The sequence below is a fragment of the Vidua chalybeata genome, chromosome 3, assembly GCF_026979565.1.
Source record: "Vidua chalybeata isolate OUT-0048 chromosome 3, bVidCha1 merged haplotype, whole genome shotgun sequence".
Taxonomy (NCBI): domain Eukaryota; kingdom Metazoa; phylum Chordata; class Aves; order Passeriformes; family Viduidae; genus Vidua; species Vidua chalybeata.
Genome location: NC_071532.1, coordinates 20,497,974 through 20,503,758, shown reverse-complemented (window position 1 = coordinate 20,503,758; position 5,785 = coordinate 20,497,974). Strand labels below are relative to the sequence as shown.

The window sequence follows — 5,785 nt, the reverse complement described above, 5'->3', positions numbered from 1 at the left end:
GCTAACTCTGTATCTTCACCAGCATCTCACAAGGCTATTACCTATGTCCCCTTTTCTAAGGCCTCCTGAGAGATATTAGCATAAATTCCCTTAGCAGTCCTACTTAGATTCATTCCCAGGAGGCCTTTTCCATTCTTCCCTCCAAGCTCTGTTCTCCTCTAGGCTTCTTGCCATCTCTCTTATCTTGAAATCCTCCCCACTCTGTCAGCTGCAGCTTGTTAATTGGCCTTGGCCAATTTTGCAAGGGTTGTACGGTGCCTTGCTGGCTCCCCCAAGTCCCCCCTCCCTTACAGAATGCTTTCCTCTGGGATGTTTCTTCCAGCACAGCCTGATCCCTCAGCGCACTCACCCTTGGAGCCCCAGATGCTGTTCAAAGCCGTGGCGGTGGCTATGACTCCACAAACCCTGATCATCTGTAGGCCTCTGGCAGGTCAAGCTTGCTGTAAGTCTATTTTGTGTATTCAGAGAGAGGGATGCATTGCCCTTGTATCCGCTAGGCTGGAGGTACGGACACCTAGCGCTCTGAAGGCAGGGTACAGCCGGTGAAGGGCGGGAAGCTGGCACACAGCTTGGCGCTGCACAGCCAGCCCATTGGCCAGGGTGAGCTGGGGGTAGAGGTGCTGCTCTGGTGCCAGGGCTCTTGGCTGAACCCCCAGCATCTGTTTGGATTTAGTTCAATCATGCCCACCCATCATTTCTCCCTGCAAGCTTGGGCCACTGGGTTAACAACAGAACAGGGCAGTTTGGGTGGTGAAACATGGTGATAAACTGCAATATGGCAACAACTCTGAAGCTCAAGGAAGACAGGTTAGGGGTATTCATGAAGATCTTACAGGGTACTTTTCAGCTGTAGTAAAGGAGAGTGAGGATGTTGACCTCCTTTGGATGCCAGACTCTGGCATGTGGGAATGGTTTCCCAAAGCCCACTGCAGGAGATGCCAGCAGAAACCAGGGAAATGAGAGCTGAGCTGTGGTCTTTGAGCCATGGTCCTTGCTGTAGCCACTGTCCCTTGTTGCTGCCTCTGGCATCCATTCTGCAGGGCTGATCGCCTCTGTGGCTTCCAAAGCAGCTTGTGCAAACAGTTCCTGCTCTGCCAGCATGGGCAGGGATGCCGGCTGAGGTCTGAGCACTGTGAGCATGGTCAGCTTGGCATGGGTCCCTCAGGACCTCTACTTTGCTGGATCTCCTGGCTTCCCACCAGGTTTGGGTCCTGGCTCAGCAGGGGAGCATGTAACTTCTAAGCTGAGTCCTTTCTCTGCTCTGAGCCATCTTGCTTGGAGATGTGCAGGTGTTTCCCTTCGGAGCAGAAAACACCCTGTGAAGAGAGCAGGGCTGTTGTGCCAAAGTGCAGCTCAGCTGTGTTAACCATCTGCAGGAGGGTGAATGGGGACAAGTGGCTGTTTGAAGAGCTTGGCTATGCCTTCTCTACGATTTAAGCAGGACCATTTAAGCTAATACTGTTCTCCAATTAAAGTAAATTAATTAGGTTAATGCTATGGCCTTTTAAAAATAGCAGAGAGGAACCAAGATCACAGCAGTGGCCAAATGGATTGTTACATGTATATCCTGAGCCTTGGTGAGCCCCTTTGCAGCCAGAACACAGGATCGTCTTTTCTTTGTGTTGGACAAACATTTTCTGGCATATATGTATGTACATGCATGCTCACATGTGATGTGTGTATATATATATATATATATATATTTATTTATTTCTGTCTCCCTGTGTTTCATTTGTCCAGAAATATCTGTCCTCTGGCAGTCACCCATGAGCAGGGTGCCCTGTGCTCACCTGCCTGGCTCAGTCTTTGACAGGGCTCCATGTGAAGCCCATCTGTGGCACACTCACCACCTCTGTGCTGCAAAGTGCAGTGCTGTTTGGAAAACCCACCCACTGCCTTGCTTCCAGCTGCATGCTGAGTGTTGACCTATCTGCCTACCTATGGGATTGACTAGGAAAATGTAGTGCTTCTGGGGCCACAGTTCTCACCCCAGTCTCCGTGAAAGCCACTGAAACATGGCTTGGCACAGGAAAAACTGAGAAGCAGAATTTCCAGCTGGACAGACCATCTCATTCAAACAACTTTGGGCTTTCCCTTGCTCTTCCTGAAGCTGCATAGCATGTTGAGGCAAGGTGTGGGGTGGAAGAATGCATTCAAGGGTGTGTATCAAGTTAGGATTGAATGGGGTATGTGCTGTTAAAGCGTGGGTATATAGACGAGTGCATTTACAGTGGCATTTATGTGCCTGTGGTGTTTGTATTTATGGCATATTAGTTTTATTTTAATCAGAAGGACTTATTGGAGGAGTAAAGATAAAGGGGCATGCATGGATGCAAGTGTGGTTCTGGAAGGATGGATGCTGGTGGATGTGCATCTGGAGCATGGGCAGAAGAGCCTGTGCAGGGGAGGGGCATGAATGAGGCTGTGTGTTCCCAGGTGTCTGCAGGCAGTGATGCATGGAGGACATACAGATTGGTTCTATATGCCAAGGCAAAGGTGGTATTTCTTTCCTGTTTCTGCAGTCTCATCCATTATGGTAATAACTGGCAGACTTTTGCAGCACATCACACCAGTAATGATTGGAAAAGTGAAGAAAAATTTACGAATGCCTGATCTGTGCCCTTGAGGCACTTGGGAGCTTTCACCATTGAATTAAAAAGAAGCAGGCACCTGGACACCAGTGACTCAAGACTAGGGGATCTCAATACAAATTAGAGTGTGATTGTATGCTGTTGCTTCTCAGACAAGAACTTCAGGGACATCAAATAAAAGTAGCAGGTGGCAGGTTCAAAGCAAACAACCAGAGGCAGATCTGCACAGAGTGTGGGGTTGCACTGGGGAGCCCTGTGCCACAGGATGCTGTGGCTGCTTGGTTTTTACAGTGCTACAGACCTGAAAAGAAAGAAAGAGGAAAAAAAAAATACTACCTAGGAAACTACATGCACCCTGGAAAAATACTACCTAGGAAACTAAATCCACCTCTGGCTGAAGAGGGTGGTGACATAGGGGCATTTTCTGGGGTAAGTTACTGTGTGCCAGTCCCGTCTCTGCCCCCTCCTCAGTGGCAGGGTCTGCTCCTGCCAGGGTTTCAGGTGGGCCAGTAGCTCCAAACAGGCACATGTACCAGCAACTGACCCTACCATGCCAGCCCTGCCTTGTATGCATGTTCATTGCCTTTACACTTCCAAGAATTTCTCCATGGGGAGGCCTCAGGGGTGACTCAGCCCTCATGTGTTTGATGGTGAGGTTGGGGGTGACCCCATTCACCTCCTGCACTGCTCCACAGGGAGTGCTTGAAACCTGAGCCACTCACTGATCTACCTGCATGGCTGCAAATGGGCATCCTACAGGTCCTCTCTGCCCTCAGTGTGTGGGTGCTGGGGCCTGCTAGGAGAACCATGGCCATCAGGGCTGTCTGGCATCCATCACATCCCTTGGCTGAGCCTGAATCATCCATGGTCGCTGTGTGCAAGGTTGGTCACAAAGGCATAGCTCAGGCTCAGGTTTCTGAAGTGTGTGAGGTCTGTCCTGGGTGGCAGGCCAGTGTTCACGTGTCATAGAAACAAAGTGAGTTTGGTTTGAGCACATAACTGGCTATGTTATGCACGGAATTATCTTTTGAAATTTAGGAACATATTAGGAAAGCAAGGACAAGCATCCTCCAGTGATGGGTAATCCTCACGTGGTAAACCCCAACCCAGCAAGCCAAAGAGGATGCGGCTGAAGCGGCAAGGCTCTGCAGAAGTAACATCAGTGATGATGAGAACATTTAAGCATGTCGGTATTGTACCATTTCCTGAGCTAGATTTCAGTGGGCTTATTCAAGCAAGGGGGTGAGGAAACAGAAGTTGTAGTGCTTTGAGAGCTCGCTCTGGCTGTAGCTGCACGCCAGCCTGGCAGGACCTGACCACGTGTTTTCAGTTAACGTGGGGCAGGATGTGCAGGCAGCTCCAGACACATGAGGAGCCCAAAGATCTGTTTGCTTTTGTGGCTGCTCACTTCAGTGCCTGCTGTAGTAACAGCTGGGTCTGTTAGTAGGTTGGCCAGAACTGATTGCATGTTCCTATCTGACATGCTCACAGCAGAGCAGCTCCAAGGCTGGATGAGTGGAGGAACTGAAAGTGCCATGGGAACTGGATGCCAAGTAAGGAGGTGAATAGGGACAACAAAGCCCCTTTGAAAGGAATGTGGTTGCCATCTGCAATGGGAGAAAAGTTGCTTTCTTACCAAAGGGTTCCCTAGGAGCAATGCCTGCCTTGTCCTGGCATGTCCTGCAGACACTCCAAGGCAGGCTGGTCAGCAGCTGTCCTTGTTCTAGTGGCCTGGGAGCGTGTGTGACACTGGTCTTTGCTCCCCACTGAGGGATGGTGAATACTGCTGGTGTGAGACCTGTCCTGGTGTGCCTACTGCTCTCCTGTTTTTGCGCTCCTGCAAGTGTTTGAAGCATCTTTGCTAAGTTTTTCCAAAATGGGTTGCCAAAGTGCTCTAACCTGGGTGGTTTCTTTGCCAGTGGGTGACATTTGGCAATATGTTGGTCAGGGTCTCACTTGCTCAGCAAATCTGGCCTTGGCAGTGCCACCAAGCCAAACGCATCAGGGCCAAACCTCAATCATATACAGCTCTTGTGAAGCCTGAAAGCCTTTTTCAGATTTTTGCCACGGAGCCTCCACAGGCCCTGTTTTGAACAGAGAGGTTTTGTCCTTTCATGGCTTTAAACAGTTCCTCAAAATAAACCCTCTGCTATTTACCAGCATTGTTTTCTTTCTGGTGTTGAATGCTGATAAATAATCAGACCCATTCTATTGTATTCATATCTGCCCTGCTAGCAAATAATTACTACAATTACTACCAAATCAAAATGCTTCTGTTTCTCCTGGTGTCATTAGCATGTCCCAAACATTTTGTTCTTGTGGTTTAAGGTGCAGTAATAACATAGTCCAAGTGCAACACCCGGTTGAGCAGAGCTTCCCAGCACAGCAAGCTTCCCAGCCATGATTGCCTCTGAGATGCTGCTAATTTTCAATCACAGTGTCAGATCCTCTTCTACCACAGGGAGAGCAACTGCTTAGCCTGTGATTTACCCAATTTATTCCGGTAATAACCGGGTTGGCTGTGTAGCCATCTGTCTGCTTTCTGTGCTCCTCCTGCCCCCCGCCCTCCACCACCACACAGACCAAGCCGTGCCTTGTGGCAGCAGAGGGAAGGCACCGCTTTGCCCAGGCCATCAAGCAGGTCTGTGTCCACTGAGAAGGGAACAAATGTTCCTTCCCCTCTCTGCTGACCTCTAGATGCCAGGGCTGCCAGCAGTGGGACCTGCTGCAATTATTTCCACCAGGCGGGGCAGGAAAGATCCCTTTTCAGATAGGGCAGCGTGGGTTATCAAGGTCTGGCAGCACTTTGGCCCAAGTAAGGGGAGCTACGACCAGTTTGTGAGGGGGAAACCGAGGTAGGGAGCAACTGAGGCAAGGACCCAACACAAAGATAGCAGAAAGATACACATTAGCCCGAAACTAAGTCCACAGATATGAAAACCATTGTGGTCACATGGCTCTGTCTGTGAAGAAAAACATTGTATTGACTGGATCATTATAAAGCCTCTAATTGAAGAGCAGAGTCCTCTCTGCCCTGTGTAATGTTACTCAAACAGACCTACACACAACTTCCTGAAAGCAGATGTCAGTCAGGATACAGCCCTAGATCAACAGTCATTCAGGATCAGTATTGCTTGAAACCACTGGGTAAAATCAAATATAAATAGAGCAAAGAGCATTTGAAGCAATTAGGG

The 5,785-nt window shown here is 49.3% G+C and overlaps 1 long non-coding RNA gene across 1 annotated transcript; it reads right to left on the bottom strand.

The window, feature by feature from the left end:
* Nucleotides 1–2,699: 2,699 nt before the first annotated feature.
* LOC128785567 (uncharacterized) lies at nucleotides 2,700–3,449 on the bottom strand. The gene is made up of 2 exons (XR_008429925.1): nucleotides 3,322–3,449; nucleotides 2,700–2,892 (listed from the first exon to the last, which is right to left on the bottom strand). It is a non-coding gene; the product is annotated as an uncharacterized LOC128785567 (long non-coding RNA).
* Nucleotides 3,450–5,785: the final 2,336 nt, after the last annotated feature.